General features: G+C 39.3%; 1 protein-coding gene and 1 non-coding gene across 2 annotated transcripts in view; both read left to right on the top strand.

The window, feature by feature from the left end:
- Positions 1–27,222, top strand: part of NAA30 (N-alpha-acetyltransferase 30, NatC catalytic subunit) — an 834,104-nt gene that overhangs the window by 244,931 nt on the left and 561,951 nt on the right. The gene's annotated exons all lie outside the window — the stretch shown is intronic.
- On the top strand, positions 12,290–12,396 carry LOC126960177 (U6 spliceosomal RNA). Its single transcript, XR_007727766.1, has one exon. It is a non-coding gene; the product is annotated as a U6 spliceosomal RNA (small nuclear RNA).

Genomic DNA, 27,222 nt, shown 5'->3' with positions numbered 1-27,222 from the left:
ATTTACCCCTTTAAGAGGCTTTCATAAATCCCAGAACACACCTTCAGCCAGATTTGAATATAGATTTAGGTTTTAAAACCCAGAAGCTGGAAACACCGCTTTATCAAAGAGAATTTCCCTTTAGCTTAGCAATGTGCTGAAGCTCTTAAAAGATTGGATCTGAGAGAGAGAGACACAGAGGAGAAAGAGAACTAGAGACAGAGAGAGGCAGACAGGGGGGGGGGGGGAAGACTTTCTTTTTCTTTCTAGAGGAATTCTGCCCAGACTCTGCAGCAGTTGGTAGCAGGCAAGCTTTCTCCTGGGTGTCGCCTGGAAAAGTTGCAAAATTGTTCTTCACCTGTAAGAACATGCTCTTTATCTTCCAGTCTCTTCTTGTCAATTTGGAAATTGCAGACAGCCCGGCTCAGGTACAGTCCCCACAAACCCTATTCTAGGTCAGGACAAAAGCCACTGGCTTTGGGGGAAGGGGGCTGGGCTCTTTTACTGAAAACCTTAGATGCTTGGTGGGAGAAAAAGACTCTTTGGATGAAAAGTCTAACTCTTGATTTTCAGTAAGTTCTTGAACTTCCAATTTACTATCTGTTCATTGCATTTCTGTGTTTAACTTTTCTTTTCTGTGTCCTGTGTCTTCAACATTTTTTTTTCTATGAATCTGACTTATAGTAGCATGCTTTGTGTTTTTAGATAATTTTCATTAACAAGTGGGTGGTTTTTAATTGCCACTTGCACAATTATTTTGCTATGCATATGAGATATAAGCATTCAGAAGCTAAATTAAGAAAACCAATACGAAGGGAATCAAATTATTTGCCAGAGCTTGTGTGCAGTTTCCAGAATATGTCTGATACTCATATTTTGAAATCAAGATTCATGCGTGGCACTAACTAGGCTCACTTTCTCCACCGCACAAGCCAGGCCAGTTTAAAATATTCCAAACTTTCCTCCAAGTTTATTAACTTTGGTGGGGGGGAGTGGGGGAGGGGGAGGGGAGAGAAGACATCCCAGGATTCTTCCAGGCTAATTAAAAAAGAAGAACAAAACCCATATTCCGTGAGAACATAGCCTCTTGAGGGAAAGGAGCCAGTTAGACTTCCTTAACACTGACTTCAGAAATATGAACATTAATTTCCAATCTTTTCAGCAATTCAGTGGACAGTGAGGGACTACATTTTGCCTTAGAAGCACCATAATACCTAGAAAGAAGTCATTTTTTCATTAGGTTTTTAGATATGTCTTTATTATAAACTTTGATGAGACTAACCATAATTTTTTAAACAGGGATTTAAGATTGGAAATGCAGACAGAATTTAGGGGAAAAAATAAGGCAACAGATCACTTATAAATTAAGCTTGGGTCTCTCACTCCCTGCACTGCGGTTGCCTCAAAAAAGGGAGGAAGAAACAACTTCAAAGATAGGATTGTGCTGTCTCGATAAAAGAGTAGGGAGGCAAACTCCAAATGTGAAAAAGAGGAAAAGAGGACCATGTTGTTCCGGAATGAAACGGATTAAGATTGTGTGACAAGTGCGAGATGTGGGGCTGTGAGACATTTATGAGCAGAGTGTGAGCCGGGAGCTGTGCCTCTGTCCCTGAGAGTGTGGGGACCAAGGGTGTGTGCAGAGTAAGGTTACGGTGAGGGATAGGAAGGGCATGTGTGGATGTGAGACAGAGAGAAGTGTGAGGCAGGTCTGTGTGTGTGTGTGTGTGTGTGTGTGTGTTAGGAGGGTGTGGATGGGAATGTGGATGGATTGATGAAGGGTGGTAGCTGTCAGTTTACATAATTTTCATCTCCTGGACCTGAAGTTTCCTTGAAATCAATTCTACTGCAGGCAGCAGCCTTGAGCTTACAGAGCTGATATAAAACAACCATTACAGTCCAATATCTTGCCTGTTTGCAAACTTCATTTAAAACTGGGGAAAAAAAGACCCAGGAATGGTTTTGTAAGAAAGGAAAAAAAGAAGAAAAGAAAACCACAGTGAAGCTTTAAACTAGTTTGGATAAATCTCTAATCTTTTATTTGTAACCTTTTACAAGCTTTATTTCCCGTATATGAAAAGCTTCTTTTATATGGGCACGACAGACTTTTCCTTTGGATTTTTAATTAGAGTCCATCAATTGTAGCCATATTTAAGAATCAATATAAAGTAATCCTTCGAGATGGGATAAGGTTTTAATCGAAAATCTAATTTCCCTCTCTTTGCAGATCATTTTAAGGGGCTGGTTGATAAAAAAAAAAAAAAAAAAAAAAAAAAAAAAAAAAAAAAAAAAAAGGTTCAATTTTTAAAAGATAGACACCTAAAACCTGGAAAAGACCATGTCTACAAGAAACCAACTGATGTTGCCTTACAAAGAAAAAGTCTGGCGGTTGTTGGGAACTTTTTTTTTTTTCAACTTAGAAGAATTTGACTTATTTTTCTCTCAAACAGTATTCCCTAATGTGGCTCCTATGAGAGTATTCACATTGAATGGAGAAAGAAAAAGACAGAAATTATTTGTCTGAAACAGTATTTCATACGCAAAAGATAGCAACCTTAATTTTTTATTAACAAGAAAACCCAGAAATCTTGACATATCCCTTTCACCACATGGTCCCAGATTCCCAAGGTTAGAGAATAAATAACACACAATTTTTCATTTTTGTTCATGAATGCAAACTTCCCATTTTCGGATTCAGGAATGAATATTTCTGACCAATTTTAAAACTTCAAAATTAGAATTTTGCAATTTTTAATTTTTTTGCAACAATTGGAAAGTTGCTTATCTCGAAGGTGTACAATTTTAAACAGTTCTACCAGGGTCACTGGCTTTCAGTTTGTCTTAAAAGAGAAAAGAAAAGAAAATGAAAGCAAGGAAGAAAGCAAATAAACAAACAAACAAATAAAAACTAATTGTAGGTGCGCAGTCCAGACCGTTTGTGCTACTGAATGATTAATCTGAGGCATTTGTTCAAAGGCCGAACATTATCTAAATGTGCATAGTGCATTTCCAACATTCACCGCTTAGTTTAAGATCTGCAGATCATCCGTAAACTAGAAGGGACCCCCCCCCAAAAAAAAGTTTATAGTATATTTTCAGGCAGTCACTGTACTTTTAAAAACTGTTGTATCTGTTAAGTGCATTTGGAAAAATGAACTCATCATGTTTGCTGTTAAAAATCTGAATGAAGTGTGTTTCAACATATTTGATAGCCATGCTTTTCTTTTATCTGCAGAAATTTCAATTTATTTAAAAGCCTGGCGTTTAATGCACTACATGACCGCATGAATTTTAGAGGAGCCCTCTTGTATTTCTCTGTAATCGTGTCTAATGAAAACCCGGGATTTTCCATTATTTAAAAAAAAGTGAAAATATAATGCATCTTCATTAGGAAAATTGACTGCTGTGCTCACGACAGTTCTTAATTGAAAAGGCAACCTATTTTAATGGTGTGGTTGAGAAGAAGATTACATACTTTATCCAAACACAAAGACAATTAATAATGAGAAGCAGGCTGCTGCCATTAACTCTAATGCAGTTGCATCAATGTCAGTGAAAAGTGCTCATACCTGAGATACACGGTGCAAACTCCCCCGGCTCCCTCCTTTCCCAATTCACCCACTTCTTAATTTGAGTTTCTTAATGTGCAAGCGCCAGGGCCGGCTGTGGTCAGGCGGGCTATTTTCTGGCAAGTGCGGCGCGGGACTGGACGCCCCTGCCGGCGGGTTGCCGGGTCTCGAGCTGCGCCGCCCCGCTGGAGGCGCCGGGGCTGCCTGGCTCTCCGCGCAAACCTCGCGCCCTTCCGTTTGCGCGCGCGGAGCCGGGTGAGGGCGGCCGCGGCTCCCGCGCGATGGAAGATTTGGAAGCTTAGAGCCACCTGGTACATTTTGAGATATTTAGCAAACCAGACTGGGCTGCCTCGGAAACTGGGTTCTGTTCTGACTCCTTTGCAGAAAAGTTATGAGGAAAAACATCTTGTAAAATTAAGGTTATGTTTGGCGGGTACAGTCGTGAACGCACATGGTCATCCGGCGAATCAGCCAAGTTTTCCAAAGCGCCCCCTCTCCGGCTCTCAGGCCAGGGGAGCAAAGCTTACGTGTCTGCGTGTGTGTGCGCGCGCGTGTCTCTGTGTCTGCGTGTGTGCTCGCAAGCGCGTGTGGGTTTGGGGTGGGGGAACATTCCGACCTTTCTACACCCTAGTGCGTCCCAACTTCTGACTGGGAGGAGACGTCGGCGGCCTCTGGTCTTTTCCCTTTTTGGGCGAGGTGCGGCCAGCTGAGACCTCACGCCGGCCGCCTCGGACCCAGGGCGCCGAGCTAGGGGAGACAGCGTGGGACTGGGGGACCCCCGGGATCCCGCCCTCGGCGCGGAAGGAGTGGCAGTCCTTGGTGCCGGGCCTGATCCTTGAGACTGCCGGCCTTCCAGGGCGCCAGGACTCGAGGACGCGGTTTTCTTCCGCAGTCCCAAGACCCCCGGGGCCGTTACAGCTTGGGGAAGGGGCAAACTCTGTTTGGTCTCCACGAAGTGCTTCGATGTTCGCGAAAGGGTAGGCCCTTCTTGCTTGGCGTCCTAAACCCCTTGGAACTGGCTCTGCCCCTGCCTCTTCCCCAGCACAGTCTCCCAGCTAAGGCTCAGACAGCCGGGGAAAGAGGCGCCCCCATCAGTATCCCCCACAACCCGCCCCAGTGTGAGCCTGGGCGCGGCTGCAGGCTGACAGGCGCACTGTGACCAGGCCGTCACTTCTCTTCACCAAAGATTAGATGGGGAGCGTGCACCCTCTGGGGAGTTCGCAAAGCTTCTCGCTTTGATCAGCCAAGCGCAGTGCGAGGGAGAGAGATTGCTGGGGTCTGAGTCCATCGGAAGTGTCTAGGAGAGAAGAGAGAAGAGCAGGTAGTCGCTTTGGCGGCTGACCGGCGGACACCTGCACACATCCAGCCTCGTGGAGAAGGAAGGACCCTGTCCTCCAAGGCCAACTGAATACACTCTCCTCCCTTGAGGCATAGCCTCACAGGAAAGCTCCTTCCACAAATGCACGCTTCCCTCTGCATCCGTCAGTATCCTGGGGCCAGCTCTGTTGTCCCTCAATCAAGCATACCCCACTTCCTTCCCTGCTTCCATCGATTTATCTACAGACTTCCTATAGACTTGCCACTTTTGTGATTTTGCCCACGGGCTAGGTAGCCTCTTCAAGACTCTGAAGACAAGCAGGCCTGGAGATATCCACGAAGCCCCAGGTACCTGCTCTTCCTCCCTTAGGGCAGGTGAGTCTCTAGAACATTGTAACCTCCCTTTGGTGAGAGTCAACTATCAGCTACTTGGTGTGGTCTAGGAATCTTCTCGCCTCCTTTGCAGCTTTCCATCAATGTTAGATAAGCCTCCTTGCATGATGAATCTAGAGTTTCACCTGTTCATTTTAAATGCCTTTTTCAGATTGCAAACGTTGAAGTACTCAGTTACTATTTATCAACCGAGCTCTGGTTTCTGCTTTTGGTGAGGCCATGTGTGTCAGCTGGAGTAAGGAGGACACCAGGTCTCCCAGGGATAGCTTGAAGTCTAGATGTCTTACTTGCCCAACAACATAAGAGCAAAAACAGACTTGCTTCCATTTGTGAATCTGTTTCTTAGCATTTAACCTATGGATGCTTGGAGGCATCTTTATTAGCAAGTGTCTGACTTTGGATAGCCACTCAATAATGACATTCCTAATCATTTATTGAATACCATTTAAATGAGTTCAACCACAGACAGTAACTCTTAGCCTAAATGGCAGCTTTCTGGCAGCTTATTCAGCCAATGAACATGCAAAAAGTGAAAGATATCATTGCTTCCAATACTTGCTCCCAAATATGACAATGAAAGCCATCACTTAAGGGACATACAGATCACCTACGTGTAGATGGTGTATTCTGGGTTACTGGAAAAGCAGTAACCCTTTTGATTATGCTCTTTTGTATTTGATGGACAAAATGTGTCAGATAAGCACAGAAGAAACAGGCATGGAGTATAGACCTTGAGTATCAACAGAATCTTGGGCTTAAGTCTACCCTGACCTTTTCCTACTGCTTCAACCAAAAACCAGAAGTAGTGGTTGAAGTGGTTGAAGTCTTTCTCTAACAAAAAGACATTCTGTAAACATGAGATATTCACCAAGGAATTGGAGGGAAACCAAACAATTTCATTATCATCAAGAAATATTTTTAATATCCTGGTAGTTGGCATTGGGTAAATGTAACTTCAGTCAAGTCTACAGTCTTAATGAAAACATTTTAGTAAAAGTAAACAACATTTTACATTAGACCATATATTCTTAAATGCAGTTGCACATTTTGATCAATTTGGTTTATTAACCAATTGGTGCACACATGGTGGGATGGATAAATTTGGTTTTTTTCATGTGCAAAAATATTTATTGAAGTCTCTGATTTATCTAAAGATTTGTGATTATCAAGCCAGGACATCTCTAGAGCATAAGTACTTTTTCAAAAGTTTATTGTAACATGAACTCACATTCATTCATTCATTCGTGTATGCATTCAACAACCATATCTGGGCGCCTACTACGTAGTAGGCAATTGTCAGGAATTGATTATGTCTAGAGGTTCGTATTTTCTCATTTCAAATAATCGAATAGTAATAATAAACATCTGATCTAAAAGTTTTCATTACTCTCTTCTGGCCGAAAATTAAGCCTGGAGAGATTTGCTCTAAGTTGTAAGGACCTGTACTGCTCATCCATAGCAATGTTCCCAGGGAAAGCTGTAGGAATTGTTTGCATGAACTGACAAAAGTATATGACTTTTAATGTTCAAATCTAATTTGCTTCTAAAAAATAAAATCAGAAGGCAGCTCAGTATGATTTATTGTGTGTTTAGAATATGTGCTCCTTAGTAAAAAATGATTTTTTGATAGGAATAAAACAAACTTTAGATTTAACTCTATATTCTTTTAGTTCATCTGTAAAAGATAGAGACCATATATGCATATATGCCATCATTACATTCTTATTTCAAACAGAATGTAAAAGCAAGTATTCAATTAATTATAAATACAATTTACTTTTAAAAAACCCCTTTCTGGGCTAGAAGTAGTTACTGTTATTTATTTATGTCCATTTTAGCTTCAACTGCTTGCCAGTCCTAGAAATTAATGGGTTTAATTTCCCCTCGAATTTAGGATTTTTTGAGTAACAACTTACACTCAAATGTAGTCTTTCTTACACAAATTCTCTCCCTCTCTATTTTATTCACTTTCCGTTCGTAACACAGACATTACCATGGAAGTTTTCATAGGTTATTGATGGAGTTATTGAACGTGCTGATCAAATAACAGATTAAAACTGAGTCTCCATGAGGTGGCCAGTGCATGAAGGTTTCTTTTTTTCTGAAGAATTCTCACAGGAAGAATTAAATGCTACTTCTTACAAATCAGTCCTACTGATCTAGTGTGTGTGTGGACACACTAGAGACTTTGAGCCACATCCTCACCAATAGTACGTTACCTTTTGGGTATGAATTGTGGGTAATAGTGCCCGTGCATAGCCTGTGGTCTGTAGAGAAGCCATATTGATTAATAGTTTTCATGCAAATCATTCAGCACGTTGAGGAATTTTTTTTTTAATCCCCAAACCTCTAAAAACTCATTCTTTATTTTTCAAATTTGGTCTTTTTAATTTCCTTCACAGCTAAGAAGGTATGAGAGCCCCTTTGTTCTGGAGCTGCTGATTCTGGTATTCAAGGTGTTTGTTTGTTCCAAGGACTGCACTTATGATTTTAAAGTGCCATAAATTCTTCAAACTAAGCTCCTACGGTCTTTATACCACCTTACCAGCTTAGATTGTGTGATCCTAAGAATGAAAAAAAAAAGTTTTTATGAGATTAGGTAGCTATTCATATTATAAATATGAATTTATTAAATTTAACTGGCAAAAAGATCTATTATGAGTAAAGAAGGTGAAAATATAAGCTTAAAATATTCAGGACTGAGAAGAGAGCATTGAATTTCTGATTCTCTCTGTAGGTGGGGTGTGAAATAGAATGCTAGTGTTGCTGAGCCAGAATGCTTGCCTATTTTTACACTTCCGTAAGAGATGTGGGCAATGGAAAGGGATACTTATGGAAGTACAACAGGGTTTATTTAAAAGTTCATCAGGCTTAAGGAGGGCAGTATTTGCCTTATGGAAGACAGTGGGTCTCTTGATGCCCAAAATGTATATGAGAAAGACAGTGAAATGAAAAGGAGATGAGAATCCAGACACTCCATCAGCAGCCTTACCCTGTGACAGACCCAGAGGCAACTCCAAAGCCACCAGGGCAACTGCCTGTTCAGTTTGCCAAAGAGCCAGATGCTGTTGCTTGGAAGAATCTCTTCCACAGCTTGATGTCTGGGTCCTGTGATTGCCATCCAAAGAACAGTGGTGGGGCATGCTGGGATGAATGCAATCCCGGCATCCCACTACAGTGTTTTCTTTTTTAAAAAAGAGTCATTTTAAATTAAACAAGTTTTAAAACTCACATATTATTTTTGAAAATGTAAAAACGAAATTGGAGGATAATAGTACAAGGCAAGGCTGTCTATTTGAAAAAAAATATCTGCTTAAAACTTAACTTTGCTTATGGGTCATTTTAATTTATCCCATGAGGAATGGGACATTTAGAAGAGACAAAAGACCATCCACCATTCACAGTGATGAAATAAAAATCACTACAATCTAGAAGAATGGTGGTACAAATAATACTTATTGCTTACATTACTCACTATGATCATTTACAATATTTATTTAAATAAAATAAAGTAAGATATTCGATATTGCATTTTGTAATAGAATTTTGATTGTGGGTGCCACTGAACATGTGCTTAAATAAAAAAGGCAGTAAGAAAAATCATTAGTGACATTTAAGGGGAAAAATCATGCCTGCCTGAGTGTCTGATGAGTCACTAACATCTCTTCTTAAATATTATCAGTATTGTCACATGAAGCAGCATCTCTCCTTTTCAAAATATGTGTTAATATTTGCTGTGTTGTAGCTAAGTGAATAATAGCTGCTGTACGTCTTTGAGTCACTCAGACTACTTCAACAAATGAATGTCATTTGATCCTAGTGTACAGCCAACACCTTTGCTTTTCCATGTAATCTTTTATTTTTTGTAATTATGGGAATTTTTTCCCCTTATATTCCCAGACTTTGTCTAATAGCCTAATGGTAAGTGCCTGAGCACCACAGTAAATCTATAATTTCTTTAATCATTGTGATCAATGTGAATCATGGCATGATTAATGTGGCTGGGGTAATAGGTAATGGTTAAAAAGATAATCAAAATATTTGGGTAGTAATAACTCACTATACAGCAGTGTTTCTCAACCAGGGACAATTTTGTCCCCCCAGGGGACATGTGGCAATGTCTGGAGATGTTTTTAGTCATCACAACTCTCATCTACTGGGTAGAGATCAGGAATGCTGCTCAACATCCTGCACTACAGAGGACAGCACCCTACAACAGAGAATTGTCTGGCCCAAAGTGTTAATAGTTCCAAGGTTGAAAAATCCTGGTGTAGAGAATGGATAACATGTATAATGATATTGACATTTTAAAAAGTTTGGTGACTACCAAAATATAGATAGCTCTGTAGTGCTGTTAATCTAGATGAAAAGAAAAAAAAAAATCAGTAACAGATATTTTCAAATATCTTCACATTTGGGATCATATTGACAAAGTATAAAGGCATAATATTGTCACTTTCTGTAAGATATGTTTCTCATCCTCACTTCAATTATTTTTTAAGCACATAGTTAGCTACAACTGGATGACATCAACAGCAGCTTGGGGATATCATGTTCCTATTTCATAAACAGAATACTAATTCAACAGGAAAAACATATAAAAGAATTTTCAGTTTTTAAATTTTCTTCGATTCCAAAATTTCCTTCCAAATAATTTAAAAAATACATAAACTTATAAAGAGGAAAATGAAAGACATCTTTAATCTGGCCATCTTAAGCTTTTAGTTTCTTTAAACTCAAACTTGTATCTATGGACATTGATTTCTTAATATAGGACAAAATACTGTTCACCAAAATATTTTGTTATGGTTAAGTTTTCATGATATTAACTCCTTTGTCTAGCACATGTAAAGTGAAATTTATCGTTGTTTTCCTAATTGTTCTGTCCATACCAGTTTGCCTCCCTTTTTTTTGAGTGTGGATTTAATGGATTTTTTTTTCTTTTCTTTCTTTCTTCCTTTACTTCTTTTCTTTCTTTCTTTTGTAATGTATTCAGTTATATTAAGTGGAAGACATCTCCCCATAGAGAAACTGGCTTGGACCTCACCTGCCTTATCTGTTTATATCTTGTAGGACTAGTATTCTCCAACACTATGTATGACTTGTCTCCTAGTCATTTCTTCTTAAGTCAGATGTTTAGAACTAATATTCCCCAACACTATGTATGACTTGTGTACTAGTAATTTTTTCTTAACTCAGGTGTTTATGCTGCCGAGCTAAAGTTATTTAACAGGTAATAGTTTTGCCTCAGTTAAATCTATGGGTGAAGATATTGCCACTGGGCAAGACTAAGGTGGTAGTTACAGTTACCAATGGGTTTGGGCAGGGAGACAGGCACAGAGCCCTTGTTAGGGAATGAAACCCAGAGAGAAGGGAGAGGAGAACTGCCAGAAGATAGAGCAGCCTAACATGGACAAATTACAGAAGGAAAGAAGACAAGAGGACGATAATGCCATAATGCACAGCCTTTAAATAACACATTGAACAACAATGAGTTTGCATTTAGCATTTGGGCAGTGCTATCATCTGAATGTTTGTGTCCCTCCAAAATTCATGTTAAAATCCTAACCCCTAAGGTGATGCCGTTACGAGATGGGGACTTTGGGAAGTGATTTGGGAAGTGATTCATGAGGGAGCCCTCGTGAATGGGATTAGTGTCCTTATAAAAGAGACCCCAGAGAGACCCTTACCCCTTCCATCTTGCTGTGAGGACAGAGCAAGAAGGTGCCCTCTATAAACCAGAAAGCAGGCCATCACCAGACACCAAATCTGCCTCGATTTTGCACTTCCCAGTCTTCAGAATGGTGAGCAATAAATTTCTGTTGTTTTAAAGCTACCCAGTTTATGGTATTTTGTTATAGCAGCCCAAGTAGTCTAAGAAGGGCAGTTACATGACAAGACTTTTGCTTTATTTGAGGCATTAATCTTTGGTTTCCTCCCCGGACCCATATTATTAGGTTGATGCAAAAGTAGTTGCAGTTTTTGTCATTACTTTTAATGGCAAAAATTGCAATTTCTTTTGCACCAATACCTCTTGTCAGGGAAGCGGAGAAAAATTGGAAATGCGCCCACAATTTTCAGGGTTTATTTTTTCCAGGATTTTTTTTTCTTTTTTTTTTTTTAAATAAGATACCATGTTGTCCAGGTTGGAATGCAGTGGCTATTCACAGATGTGATCCCACTACTGATCAGCACTGGAGTTTTGGCCTGCTTCATTTCTGCCCTGAGCCGGTTCACCCCTCCTTGGGCAAACTGTTGGTCTTTTGCTCCCAGGAGGTCACCATATTGATGCTGAACTTAGTGCAAACATGCAATTGGTGTAGCACAGAACTCCTGGGCTCAAGCCATCCTCCCACCTCAGCTTCCCAAGTAGCTGGGACTAGAGGTGCATGCCACCACACCTGGCTTTTTCAGGAATTTAAAACAGTGACTAACTCAAGCTACCACAAGTTCTGCATTGGGCAACTGACAATGCCAATTTCATGGAAACCTCCCTGCTGCAATCCTCCCCCACCTGCAATATAAAACAAAAACTTCACTCAACAGTTTCTAGAGCAGAACTTCTTTTCCTCTTCACAAAATAGGTCTCACCCTTGGGTAATTAATAGGTGGCACATGCAAACAGTAACAGGGGAAGCTGTTTATTTGTTTGTTTGTTTGTTTTGAGAAGGAGTCTCACTCTGTCGCCCAGGCTGCAGTGCAGTGGCGTGATCTCGGCTCACTGCAAGCTTTGCCTCCCGGATTCAAGTGATTCTCCTGCCTCAGCCTCCCGAGTAGCTGCGACTACAGGCGCCCACCACCATGTCTGGCTAATTTTTTTTGGTATTTTTAGTAGAGACGGGGTTTCGCGTGTTAGCCAGGATGGTCTCGATCTCCTGACCTCGCGATCCACCCGCCTCGGCCTCCCAAAGTGCTGGAATTACAGGCGTGAGCCACCGTGCCCGGCCTTGTTTGTTTTTATGTACTCTGAGCAACAGAATTTAGAAGCCAGCTCTCTTGTGTCCACCAAGTTCAGGCACATGAAAGGGAATGTAGTGCTTGCTTCGGCAGCATGTACACTAAAATTGGAACAACACAGAGAACATTAGTATGGCCCCTGTGTGAGAATGACATGCAAATTTGTGAACCGTTCCGCATTTTTTAAATTACAAAACAAAAAATAAAAAAATAAAGAATGAGTACATAAGCAGGAATTTTTTTAAAGATTGCAAAAGGTTCAGTGAAGAGAAATGAAATATACCACAGAATGAATAATACGCCAGTCAGTAAAAAATATATGAGAGTTCACCTGAAGTATGGATCCTTTCCACAATAATGGGCAGACAAACCCTTTTGTCCTTAAGACTACAGAATCCCTTGTTCTGATTCTGTGTTTGGTCTTCCTCCTCATCAACTAGCTGATTATGGGTCTCTGCTGGGCCTCCTTTAGGTCCTGTTCATATCCAAAGTTGGCCTATGCCAACCTGGTCACTTCTCTGAATCAGGACTGACTTAGGAATTACAAAAAAATCTCGGTCTATGGGTGTTACTTGAAGTTTGAAATTTAATGCCAAGTGTCTTCATCAACTTTATGTCTATAGGTCTAGATATTTCTGTTCCTATTATGGTACAAATATCAGAGATGGCTCCTCATTTAATTGTGTAGTCATCTGTAAGTTGTTATGACTGCCAATTATAAAACTTGTTTACTTTTGTTCTGCTGCTGTAGAGAAAGGGGTCTACACATCCGCCCTAGTGTTGATAGAAAGGGAATGGTAACTACTCTGGTTACTGCCTGGAGTTTTCTTTTTTATTTCAGTCACTTACTTGTACATCTTTGGCTGGAGGATACTCCTTTTTTATATTCTTACATGCACTTCCATCATTAACTAAAAAATTAACTAAAGAACCATGTGCTTCTTTACTGGGGTTTTGTGTTTTACATGAGGCCCATTTGTATGTGGTTTGTATATACAACACATTCTTCTCCCAAGAATGCTAAAAACAAAGAGAAGGAAGGAAGGAAGGAAGGAAGGAAGGAAGGAAGGAAGGAAGGAAAAGAAGGAAGGAAAGAAGGAAGGACAAAGAGAGATAGAAAAAGAAAGAGAGAAGAAAGAGACAGGAAAGAAAGAAAGAGACAGGCAGAAAGAAAGAAAGAGGGAAAGAAAGAAAAAGAAAGAGAAACATAGTATACATGGCCCAGGGAGCACTCTAGCACTCTACTCTTGGGACTTGGGCTGAGTACAGGGCCTACTTTGGTCACTGTTCTTTAAAACACAAAGGATGTGGACAACCCAAAGTGAACAGAAAGAGCTATTATGATAGAAATGTCTTATGGTCATCTCTATGAGCATAGCACATCAAGGGTAGGTTTGTTAAACTTGACGAAGAATGGCTAAAGAGAGAATCCAATTAATGTCTTGAAAAGCATGGATATTTTCTAGAAGAGGAATTTTTATAATAGTTCTCCATACCTTGAGAGATCCAAGATGATGAAAGAACTTAACATAGGAGCTGTTTCAGCAGAAACACAGACTCACATCCCCAGCTTAGCTATCCTAGTGCTGAAACATGAGAATATGTTCATTGGTGGCCATTGTGGAATCTCTTTGTTTGGAGATCTCTGAGAAGAGATTTGTAAGCTTTGGTTAAATACCTCTATTTACACCTGCCTGAAGATAATCAAATGATTCTTTAAGTTTCCTTCCAGTTCTTATTCTATGAAGCAAATACAATTTTACAATTATTTTTATTAATTGGTGAGCAAAATATTTATTCCCAACTAGTAAACGCTAGGAAAGCCATCTCATCTTTTGAGGTTGTAAGAAGTTTATGTTGTGAAGATTTACTAGCCTTGAAATTCTCCCTCGAAAAAGCTCAGAGTCCCAGATTCCATCTGTGATAGATTGTTTTGTGATATTTGGGGGGATATACTTTAAAATATTTTTTCTTGTTATTTATAGTCTTAACATTATTTATAATTTAAAAAATGTTTATTTTATGCCATAGGTGATATTTTATCCTTCAGAGCCTAGCACAAACATTTTAAAAAAACTAAACTATTACATCTTCAATATTAGTTTTGACTGGTTGTGGTGGTGCAATGTAGCCTGGGCAATGTGATGAAGACACCCATTGCAAAAAAAAAAAAAGAGTTAATTTTATTATTTGAATTATCATACAGTAAAATGGACTTCTTTTGGTATACTATTCTGTGAATATTTTAATGTACGTATAGATTCATGTAATCACCACTACAATCTGGATACACCAAACTCTTTTAACATAAGATACTCTCCATATTTTAATAGCTTTGTCACTGAAATCCATTCTCTAATGTAACTGGTCAATGAGCAAAATATATAGTAGAGTATATAATACTTACTACAAAATGTAAAGTAGTGTTTACGTACAATAAAGTGCTTTACTGAAGATATTCTTAAAAGATACAAGTTGCTGAATCAGACCCATTGTGTTCAAATGAATTTTATGCAATTCCTTGTTATTGTAACAGCTGTCATCATTAACAGACAACAGCATATGCATATATACATATCAATATGAATATCAATTCTCCATAATTTTGAGGATTCAATAGTGTCTCATAAGGTTTTTTAGTTTTTAAAATCTAATTTAAACTATGACATAGATTTACAATCAGATTATAACTTATAGAACTTTCTGATTTACAATCAGATTTACAATTGGATTGTAACTTATAGTACTTTCACTCAATTACTTGTTGTAGAATCTACCCTGATTATGTTTTGTTTTATTTTTTCTTTAAAAGTTGCTTAGAGGCCAGGCGTGGTGGCTCATGCCTGTAATCCTAGCACTTTGGGAGGCCGAGGAGGGCGGATCACGAAGTCAGGAGATCGAGACCATCCTGGCTAACATGCTGAAACCCCATCTGTACTAAAAGTATAAAAAATTAGCCGGGCGTTGTGGCAGGCACCTGTATTCCCAGCTACTGGGGAGGCTGAGGTGGGAGAATGGCATAAACCCGGGAGGTGGAGCTTGCAGTGAGCAGACATCAGGCCACTGCACTCCAGCCCAGGTGACAGAGCGAGACTCGTCTCGAAAAAAAAAAAAAAGTTGCTTAGAACAGATTGCAGAAAATATGACTTCCATCATAAGCCATCAAAACAAAACAAACTCTTCGCCACAACAGATTTATGTATCCTAAAAATACTACACTCAAGATTAAAGAAATAGGTTTGGAGATTTTTTTTTTTTTTGAGATGGCATCTCACTCTGTCGCCCAGGCTGGAGTGCAGTGGTAGAATCTTGGCTCACTGCAACATCCACCTCCCGGGTTCAAGTGATTCTCCTGTCTCAGCCTCCCAAGTAGGTGGGATTATACGTGCCCACCACCACACCCGACTGATTTTTGTCTTTTTAGTAGAGACAGGGTTTCACTATGTTGTCCAGGCTGGTTTCAAACTCCTGACCTCGGGTGATCCGCCCTCCTTGGCTTCCCAAAGTGCTGGAATTACAGGCGTGCGCCACTGTACCCGGCCCAAGATTTGGAGATTCTACCCACCTTTTATGACTGAATTGGATACAATAAAAAGCTTGGGTCATTCTGACTTGTCCAAACTTCCTAAGAGGAATTAATGCTATAGACGGAGTCTTTTTGATAGACCATGATGAGTCAGATCTTTTAGCAGTGTCAAATTTGCTTACCTGTTTGTAGATATATAGCATGTTAATAATTTACTGTAAGCCAAGTTTGTATATACACGGGTAAATAATATAGGTAAGATAGCATTGATTTTTGGTTTTGGTTATGTTGTCTCTACAGATAGAAGAAAAGGTATGTTTGTAATTTTTAAGTAGCTAAGTTGAAAAAGTCAAGAATTTGTGCTCCAATAATTACAGTCAACACACTGAATCGTATTCTGTTAAACGTGGCCCTTTCTTTCCATCTCTTCTTCAGAAAGGGGGTTTATTTTAAGACTGTAAACATAATACGATTAAAAGTACCTGGAAATTTAGTACCTAGTGTCAGAGAAGATACCACAATAGTCCAATGTAATGAGGTTGGATCGTGTGTATTTTTCCAATTTTAGTCATTTGCTTTCAAAGCTATTATTTCACCCTTACTGATAACCTCTCTTCAGTTTTAAAAAAAATTACCATTAACATTCACTCACTTTTTGCAGGTTTTGAACAGTTTTTTAATCCAACAAGCTATTTTACCTTACACAATAGATGCAGTCTTAGCCAATAATCTTCATTGTTAATAACATTCAATGGCTTTTTAACAATTATATGACATCCATTGTGTTCCATTTTCTTTCTATGGCAGTAATGCCCTCTAAAGCATTCCAACTAGTAAGGTACACAAGGATCGCTTTCATAAAGCTATGCTAGCTGTCTCTAATTCAATTACTTACCTCAAAGACTTCCTTCAATCTTCAATGCTGCAAAATTGTCCGGATACTTCCCCATTTCTGATGTTCACCTGAGCTGTTTGTGGTTGCTTGTACTGTAAAATGTTTCTTTATCTATTTTCCTTTTTTTTTTTTTTTTTTTTTTTACCATTTCACTTGTCATGAAGAAATAAATGGTTTCAGATTTTTTTCTAATCCTAAAGGATGATCATAGAAGTTATAGTAGTAATAGTAGTTATATAATATAGTAGTGTAAGTGTAAAGAAGAGCATCTTGGAGGAAAAAGAATCAGTATCTCTACTCGTGAAGAAAGCCAAAATGTTAAAGTTCAAACTGTACCACCCATGCCACTGCTCATTGCTGCTTACCACTCTTCATCTCCTTATTTCTAAGAAGAAAGCTTATTTTGGATATTTGATTATTTACTTATTATCTCTAGAGGGTGGGCAGTGGGTGGTGCTGCTCAAACGAGCATGGTTCAAGGAGCAGACCTCTAAATACACTCAAAATGCAATAAAGATCAGAAACTACAGTATCTCCCTTAATTCACAGTGGTTGTGTTCCATGATCTCCAGTGGATGTCTGAAACTTTGGATAATACTGAACTCTATATATACTATGGATAATACTGAACTTTGGATAATGCTGAACTCTATATATACTATGTTTTCTCCTATACATACATACCTATGACAAAATTTAATTTATAAATTAGTCACGGTAAGACATTAACTATAACAGCTAATATTATAGAACAGTTATTAACAATATACTGTAATTGGCCAGGCACGGTGGCCTACGCCTGTAATCCCAGCACTTTGGGAGGCTGAGGCGGGTGGATCACCTGAGGTCAGGAGTTCGAGACCAGCCTGACCAACATAGTGAAACCCCTGTCTCTACTAAAAATACAAACATTAGCCGGGCGTGGTGGCAGACGCCTGTAGTCCCAGCTACTTGGGAGGCTGAGACAGGAGAATTGCTTGAACCCAGGAGGTGGAGGTTGCAGTGAGCTGAGATCGTGCCACTGCACTCCAGCCTCCGTGACAGAGGGAGACGCTGTCTCAAAACAAAACAAAACAAAACAAAACAAAAAAACACACAAAAACCAATATACTGTAATCAAAGTTTTGTGAATGTGATTTCTCTTTTTCTCTGGAATTTTCCATTTAATGTTTTCGAACCCTGGTCGGTCTCAGATAACTGAAATCATAGAAAGTGAAACTATAGGTAAGAGGGAATTGCTATAGAGAGGATTAAACCCCTCTACATTTTATAGTGATTGCTAAATTTATCTTTTGAAAACCCACTGGCTTTACCCCACAATTTCATCCTGGGAGAAAGTAGAAATAATGTTGAATACATTTTCGGAAGAGTCAGTATGTAGTTCTTTGCCACTAATCATGAATCATTTCTCTTATAAAATAAAAATTTGAAGTTAGTTTGTCATAGTTTTTTTTCTTTCTCTCTGAATTTTTAGGTATGGAAACTGATGCAAAATCTCTCATAGGTTTAATTCCATGGTGACTGAAATGATGAAACATTTGTCTGAAATAATTTTGTCTTTTTTTAATCCCTCAAGGTTAATGGTTATAACTCTCAATCCACCTACACCACTGTTAGGATTTTGAATAGCAGGACCCTGGTATTCCCACCACAGTCAACCTGCTGTTGCTGTTCATTGACCTAGCAAACTACCAAACAGTTATTTCTTCATGGAATATTGGCTATAAATGCATTAATTGCAATATTATTCTTGGTGAACAATCATAGTGATGCTAAAAGGATACTAATCAGATAGTGGTACTGCTCAAACCGGTATGGTTCAAGGAGCATGTATTTTGTGGTAACAGGCCATCCTCTGACTCTGAAAGACAAGGCAGAAGAGCTTGAGGGTTGCTTAAGAAAGACCACTGAGGGAGGAGGACCAGGCTGCAGGTACCTGTGTTTACTTTCGAAAAGTGACAGCCTCTCAAAAGATCACTGCTCAGGGAGTCATTTAACCTGTTCTCCAGGTTATCTATGTACACCTATCTTTTCATCTCCACTGCACAGAACTAACGTACTTCTTTTCTCACCCATGTGTGATAGGCATGTGTCAGGTGGCACCTAGGATATTCAGTAGAAAAGGGTGGAGATAAGCAGGTGAAAAAGCTGGGACTTTCTCAAGTGATTGACAGCTTATGTATTCATCAGATCTATTTAATTTTTTATCCATTAGATTGAGAAATGCAAAAACATGTCCAGAAAAAGGACTGAAAATAGGAGGGCAAAGTCTGGTATGACTGGGTCATCAGTAAAGAAACTCCATTAAAAAGAGTGAAAAGCAAAGAAGGAGAAAAACGTAAGTTTCATTTCAACTAACCCAGTTTATCGGAGTCCAACTAATTTTTTCCCCAGAATAAGTGGTACTAAATATATGAACTATTTTAATATAGGTTAATTAATGTCATAAATACAGATTCAAGAAGAAACACGATGAGAAAAAAAGAAATAGTACTATGTTTGGTTATGTATAGGTACTAGGTGAAGGTGAATCTTCTCATTAGTTGAGGACCCATAGTTCACAGATTCTTTTTCTTCTGTGAAGTATCCAGTGTTAATTCAGGTATGGTAGTCCGTCCATGGTTTTACTCCTTCCTTCAACAAATGCTTATTGAGCCCCACAGTGAGCTAGATGTTGTGAGGACTATACGGAAGCATAACTCATGGGAATACACAGAAGCAAAATCCACGGTTGCTGCCCTAGCAGTCAGGGTGCTGGCACTCAAGGATGGTAATTGATGGTGTCCTCAAGCATGGCAGTTGAGGAGACTTCAATGAAGGGAGTATTTACAAATGTGTTGGCAGGGACACAGGAAACCACAAGGGGTGGTGAAGCACATGAGACTAGCAACACTTGGGAGCCATTACCACCCATAAGCCTGAAGAGGTCAAGGAAAGGGCTGGGAACTGGAACCCAAGGCTAGCTGGAGCTGTGGTTGTGGCTGTAGCTGGAGGAGAGGGCCACCTGATGGATGCGGTGGCCTTCAGGAGATGAATGCTGACCCAGTGCATCCCAGCATGGTGGGCACTGGGCAGCAAATGCTACACACCCTCTCCTCCCACGCACTGATTCCTGCTGGTGGCTTGTATTGGTTAAACTCAACCAAGAGCCAGAACACAGGGGAACTCGCTGACATAATTCACAAAGGTCTGTGTCCTACTCTACAGAGAAGGGTAGAGAAAGGTAGAGGATGGTTCTAGAGGGGCAAGTGGCATTTGCAGCATGCTGCCTTGGGACATACATGGAAAGAAACATAGCCACAAAATAAAGCTGCGATACAAAAGATGTCACAAGATGACAGTGAGTGGTATAGACAATAGGTTCAGGTGAGGGATGTAATATAACTTAGGGAAGATCCCTAGGAAGAAAGGAATACTTTTTTGGGTTGGGCCTTTAAGAATGAGTAAGAATTAGATTAGCAGAGAGGAATATGGAGGACAGGGAGAACAGTGGAACAAAGACATGGAAATAGAAATAAATATAGTATGGCTGAGAGGCTGTATCCAACTGGCTGAAGCACAGAATAAGCAGATGCAGGCATGAGTTCGAGACTAGCCTGGCCAACATGGCAAAACCCCATCTCTACTAAAAATACAAAAATTAGCCAGGCATGGTGTGCGTCTGTAGTCCCAGCTACTCGGGAGGCTGAGGCAGGAGGATTGCTTGAACCTGGCAGGTGGAGGTTGCAGTGAGCTGAGATAGCGCCACTGCACTCCGGCCTGGGCGACAAGAGTGAAACTCCATCTCACAAAAAAAAAAAAAAAAAAAAGATACAGTTCCTTGGGAGTGATCCAGTTTCAAAAGGCAATAATTGAGAGTTTGACTCAGCCTGAACCTCATCTAGTTTAGACAGGATGTAAGTGAAGTGTGCTCTTCCAAAGCAGGTTCTGATGAATCCACAACAGGTGGTCACTAAATATTTGTTGACCAAATGAATGAGATAAGTAATTAAAATGAAGTTACTATAAATTTCTATGATGTTTTGAAACAGTGCATAAGACGGCCATTTACATTGATTTCCAAAATCTAATCATCAGTCTAGGCACGGTGGTTCATGCCTGTAATCCCAGCACTTTGGGAGGCCAAGGCGGGCAGATCACGAGGTCAGGGATTCGAGACCAGCCTGGCCAATGTAGTGAAACCCCATCTCTACCAAAAATAAAATAAAATAAAAAATTAGCCAGGTGTGGTGGCCTCTGCCTGTAATCCCAGCTGCTCGGGAGGCTGAGGCAGGAGAATTGCTTGAACCCAGGAGGCAGAGGTTGCAGTGAGCAGAGATCGTGCCCTTGCACTCCAGCTAATCATCATGCAGACCCACTCTGAAAGCAGGAAGCTGGTCTACCTTGTTCTTAAAATAATCCCATCTCCTAGCACAGAGCCCAGCTCAGAGCTACAGCATCATCCTGTATCTGTTGAATAAATGCTGGGATAAATTAATAAATGAATGCATACTTGAATGCATTTATCCTTTTACAGTCAGGTTGCTTGGGGTGGTGATCCCTCCCTACCCTTGGCAGGTACAGTTACTGTTAAGGTACATTAAGTAGTCAGCCTTTTAATGATTACTTGTTTTTTTTTTTGTCTGTTTGTTTTGTTTTTTTTTTGTTTTTCTGAGATGGAGTTTCGCTCTTTTTGCCCAGGCTGGAGTGCAATGGCACAATCTTGGCTCACCGCAACCTCGGCCTCCTGGGTTCAAGTGATTCTCCTGTCTCAGCCTCCCAAGTAGCTGGGATTACAGGCGCCCACCACCACACCCAGCTAATTTGGTGTTTTATAGTAGAGACGGGGTTTTACCATGTTGGCCAGGCTGGTCTCGAATTCCTGACCTCAGGTGATCTGCCTGCCTCGGCCTCCCAACGTGTTAGGATTACAGGCGTGAGCCGACTACTTGTAAGTGCTTCTTAATTTTTCCTCCCTTTAATTTCTTGTGAGTCTCAGATGTGCAGTTGTTTAAATAGCTTAAATATAAGGGTGAGTAAAAAAACAACTCAGGCCCTGCATCAGCTTTGAGAGGCAACCCATGAGAACAACACATTTCAGATGCAGGGCTTCTGTCTCCAGCCTCCAGCCTGGGGTATGCGCACCTGCAGCTGGCCTCAGTGCCATTTGCTGCAGCGGAGGTGGTTCCTGGGCTCCTTTTACCTTTGTTCCTTTCTTTAAGCATTCAACTTCTTTTCCCACTGCCATTAAAATCATATTAAGTAATTCTGAAGTGCTTCCCATAAACACCAAATGAGAAGTACAACCGTGAGAACAATTATCTACCTGTGTGGAATAGGTTATTATTTTAATTTGTAATCCGAGTGACATTCATTTTAGAGAAGAGAGTATTGGGGTGTACACCCTCCCCACATGCCCCATTTACTCAACAAAGAGTGAGGCACTTTTTCTTCTTCCTTAATAGGTAGCTTTAACCTTACTGCCTTGTTAATTATGATACCTGAGGGTAAATTCCTGTTTGCTGGCTTTTAAACATTACAATTTTTATTTGCCATCAGACACAAAGAGAGAACTAAGTTCAAACTTATTTTATGGCTTATAGAAGCTAAAAGTCAGACAAGGTTAATATCGTCAGATGATGATAAATATGTGGTAATTTTAACTTTAAAGTGGACAGCCCTCCTTTTATGGTGAATTACATTTGCACAACCTAATTTCTCATTGAGTTGAATTTCAGTTTAACAATTCCTATCTCTTTGAGGAGATCCAAGGATTTCAGGTGTCTCTAAGATCTGGGAATACCTACTGCAATCCAACTGTGGGAGAGGTGCTCTGTGTTTATATTTAGAAAGAAATAGAATGTTAGACCTAATACCATAAAAATCCTAGAGGAAAACCTAGGTAGTACCATTCAGGACATAGGCATGGGCAAAGACTTCATGTCTAAAACACCAAAAGCAATGGCAGCAAAAGCCAAAATTGACAAATGGGATCTAATTAAACTAAAGAGCTTCTGCACAGCAAAAGAAACTACCATCAGAGTGAACAGGCAACCTACAGAATGGGAGAAAATTTTTGCAATCTACTCATCTGACAAAGGGCTAATATCCAGAACCTACAAAGAACTCAAACAAATTTACAAGAAAAAAACAAACAACCCCATCAAAAAGTGGGCAAAGGAAATGAACAGACATTTCTCAAAAGAAGACATTCATACAGCCAACAGACACATGAAAAAATGCTCATCATCACTGGCCATCAGAGAAATGCAAATCAAAACCACAATGAGATACCATCTCACACCAGTTAGAATGGTGATCATTAAAAAGTCAGGAAACAACAGGTGCTGGAGAGGATGTGGAGAAATAGGAACACTTTTACACTGTTGGTGGGATTGTAAACTAGTTCAACCATTATGGAAAACAGTATGGTGATTCCTCAAGGATCTAGAACTAGATGTACCATGTGACCCAGCCATCCCATTACTGGGTATATACCCAAAGGATTATAAATTATGCTGCTATAAAGACACATGCACACGTATGTTTATTGCAACACTATTTACAATAGCAAAGACTTGGAATCAACCCAAATGTCCATCAGTGACAGATTGGATTAAGAAAATGTGGCACATATACACCATGGAATACTATGCAGCCATCAAAAAGGATGAGTTTGTGTTCTTTGTAGGGACATGGATGCAGCTGGAAACCATCATTCTTAGCAAACTATCACAAGAACAGAAAACCAAACACCGCATGTTCTCACTCACAGGTGGGAACTGAACAATGAGATCACTTGGACTCAGGAAGGGGAACATCACACACCGGGGCCTATCATGGGGAGGGGGAGGGGGGAGGGATTGCATTGGGAGTTATACCTGATGTAAATGACGAGTTGATGGGTGCAGCACACCAACATGGCACAAGTATACATATGTAACAAACCTGCACGTTATGCACATGTACCCTACAACTTAAAGTATAATAATAATAAATAAATTAAAAAAAAAAAAAAAGAAATAGAAAAAGATTGTTAGTGCCGATGGCACCCTGCTGACCTGAAGAGGGAGTTTGTGATGAGGGGGTTTTCAGAATCTTGTGCCTGAGATAGGATGAATTCTTTTCACTTGAACAAAAGATTGTTTATGACAAAAACCTTCACCTATACACTCTAAGACAGACTGAAATGTAAAAAAGGTGAAAGGACTCTGAAACACATGGATGAAAAAATGTTTTAAACCTGTGTGTTAGAAATACAATTATGCATATGATACCTTCAGCTCTGAGTATTTGTTCTAATTTATGAATTTTTTTCTTGTTTTAAAGATTTTCCCTCTGCTAAATATACTTAGATCTTAATGTGCAGATGTCTTTGCCGGCATTCAGTTTCTAATGTATATGTAATATTCTAAGCAAGTTTTTAGTAGAGATTATGAAATTAAACTGATACATTTAGTTTTTTTCCCCAATAATAATTATTGTGGATGCTACATAAAAATAACACAATAGTACGTGTCTGAAGACCACTGTACTTCAAACTACAATGTACTTCAATATTACATTGAGACCACTATAGCATTCCAATAGGTGGAATTTTTTTTTTTTTTTTCCTTTTAGAAGTTCATGAAGAAATGGAAAAAAAAATCTGCTTTGGTCTGAAATATGAGACATGAAATCTCAGTTGAGGAGTATAATTTGGAATTATTTAAACATTTTTCAAATGTCTTCTGAACCCTAACAAATTTTAAATTGACAAACAATAAAATTTACTAAGTTTTTGTTACTTCCCATCACCTCTTTCAGTAAGTAAGAAACAAAGATGGTCTACTTTTTCACTGTATTGAGCAAGCTGTAGGCATTTTAGCAAATAAGAAAAGAAAAGATGGCTTAATGGCATGGTGATTTAGGATTTTTAAATTTAATTGATGGGATGTCATTATTTAATTTAATTAATTTATTTATTTGTTTTTGAGACGGAGTCTTGCTCTGTCACCCAGGCTGGACATGCAGTAGCGCGATCTCGGCTCAGTGCAACCTCTGCCTCCCAGGTTCAAGCAATTCTCTGCCTCAGCCTTCCAAGTAGCTGGGATTACAGCCACCTGCTGCTGTGCCCAGCTAATTTTTGTATTTTTAGTAGAGACGGGGTTTCACCATCTTGGCCAGGCTGGTCTTGAACTCCTGACCTCATGATCCACCCGCCTTGGTCTCCTAGAGTACTGGAATTACAGGCATGAGCCACTGTGCTCAGCCAATAATTTTAAATAAAAACATTTAAAATAAATAATCTGTAATTCCATGTCTGATAGGGTAGGCAAGGTTGCAGTAGTAAATACAACCAAACAAGTAATGGCTCAAGACAATGGAAGTTTAGTTCTTGCTCATGTCAGAGTCTTGGGAATATGAACAGAATCTCCAGCAGCTCTCCTTCACGCACTTGTTTAGGGTACCAGGCTGATAGAGACTTTGCCATCTTCAAATTATAGCTTCTATAGTCACTGTAGTTATCTCCATCATAGCCAGCTGAAAGCGAGAAAGAGTACAGAGGAGAATGGGAGGGCATTATGGGCCAGGGAAGGAGTGGCGCACGTCCTGTTCCCATTCCATGTGGCTGGAACTTAGTCACATGGCTACCTAACTGCAAATGTATTCTAGCTCTGTGCCTAAGAAAAAGGGTACATAGATTTTGGTGAGTAGCCAATAGCCTCTGCCACAGTCTAGCACCCTCCCAGCCTAGCAGAGTGTGTGATATGTAGTATTCCATTAACATTTGTTGAATTGAGTATGTATATATTGCTTTCCAAAATCATGTATGTTTCTATGATGACACAATAGGATAGTCATGCTATTTCCTGTTTTGCTACTGTGACTTCATAGTTTATTACTTGTTTCGGTAGTTACTTATATCCCAATTTGTTATAAAAAAGAATTAAAGATACAATAATCTGGCAACATGAAATAACTTGTCATTAACTAATAAGTATTTTTCTATGCTTCTGAATAGGCTTAATAATTGCAATGTTACAATTAAATTTATTAAGGCTCATTCCAAATGTTGACATAGTTTTGCTTTATACATATGATTAAACATAACTGTAAAGGGATTATTTTTGTGCACATGTGTATTTATGTTGGTTGAAGTAGTTGCTTACAATAAATCCTAGAAGTGAAAATATCGGATCAAAAGAAGTAAACATTTTCATGATTTTTGTGAGGTATTTACAGTATTGGCAGAAATGAGTGCAAAGTTCAGTGAGGCTGCAACCTCATCAGTCTGAATGGCATTGGAAACACATTTCAATGCCTAAAATGTGCAAAAACGATACCAATTATTTTAATTTCTATTTCTTTGATTGTTAGTGAAATTTTCTTACTGCTTTCCCCTCTTTGGGGAAGTAGTTCTTATCTCTTTAGGTTTGATGACTTATTGAGTGCTATCATTAAACATGCTACTTGGAAATAAAATTTATTTTTAAAATTTTGCCAGGGCACGGGAAGTGGAAAAAATGGGGAGATGTTGGTCAAAGGGTATGAACTTTGAGTTATAAGATGAATAAGTTCCAAGTATCTAATTTACAGTGTGATGACTATAATTAATGGTGTATTGAAATGTTCTAAGAGAGTAGATCTTAAGTGTCCTCACCCCACACACCACCACACAATGGTAACTATGTGTGGTGATGGATGTGTCAACTAATTTGATTGTGGCAATCATTTTACAGTGAATATGAATGTCAAATCATCAGGTTGTACAGCATGCATATATACAATTTTTATTTGTCAGTTATACCTCAATAAAGCTGGAAAAATAATTTGTTTTAAATGGGATATAAATAATATCTGTACGTTTTTCTTGGTTGGGAAACAAAAAAACACTAGTTAGTTGGAAGTTCTTTTTTTTCTTTTTCTTTTTCTTTTCTTTCTTTTTTTTTTTTTTTTCTTTTTTGAGACATCTTGTTGCCCAGGCTGGAGTGCAATGGCACGATCTCAGCTCACTGCAACCTCCACCTCCCTGGTTCAAGCGATTCTCCTGCCTCAATCTCCTGAGTAGCTGTAATGACAGGCATGCCACCGCGCCCGGCTAATTTTGTATTTTTAGTAGAGACGGGGTTTCTCCATGTTGGTCAGGCTGATCTCAAACTCCCGATCTCAGGTGATCCGCCTGCCTCAGCCTCCCAAAGTGCTGGGATTACAGATGTGAGCCACTGCACCCGGCAAGAAGCTCTTCCTTTTAATTTTATGTTATTAAGAGTCTATGGCTCTATGACTCATAGATACTAGCTGTATGTGACTAATATTTCTTAGTTTTAGGAACTTTGTACAAAAGACTAAACAATAATGTGTTGTTATTTTTTAAGAATATTTCAAATATCAGAAGACACAGAAATAAATAGTGGGAAAAGTGAAAAAAAACAATAAAAGTAACAAGAGAAAAAGTAACAAGAGAATTAAACTGAATTATAGCTGGAAACAGAAGTAAAGAAGAGGCAGAAACACAAAGTAACATGGGAGAAAGATGAATAGTTTTGTCCTATACTCATAATAAATAAGGAGACGAATTATGATAGAGTGATTTTCATCTCTTAAGTAGACATCCATCCCACTAGAAT

Source organism: Macaca thibetana, chromosome 7 (assembly GCF_024542745.1).
Source record: "Macaca thibetana thibetana isolate TM-01 chromosome 7, ASM2454274v1, whole genome shotgun sequence".
Classification (NCBI taxonomy): Eukaryota; Metazoa; Chordata; class Mammalia; order Primates; family Cercopithecidae; genus Macaca; species Macaca thibetana.
The sequence above is the reverse complement of the archived record's forward strand: the minus strand, read 5'-3'. Positions and strand labels throughout refer to the sequence as shown.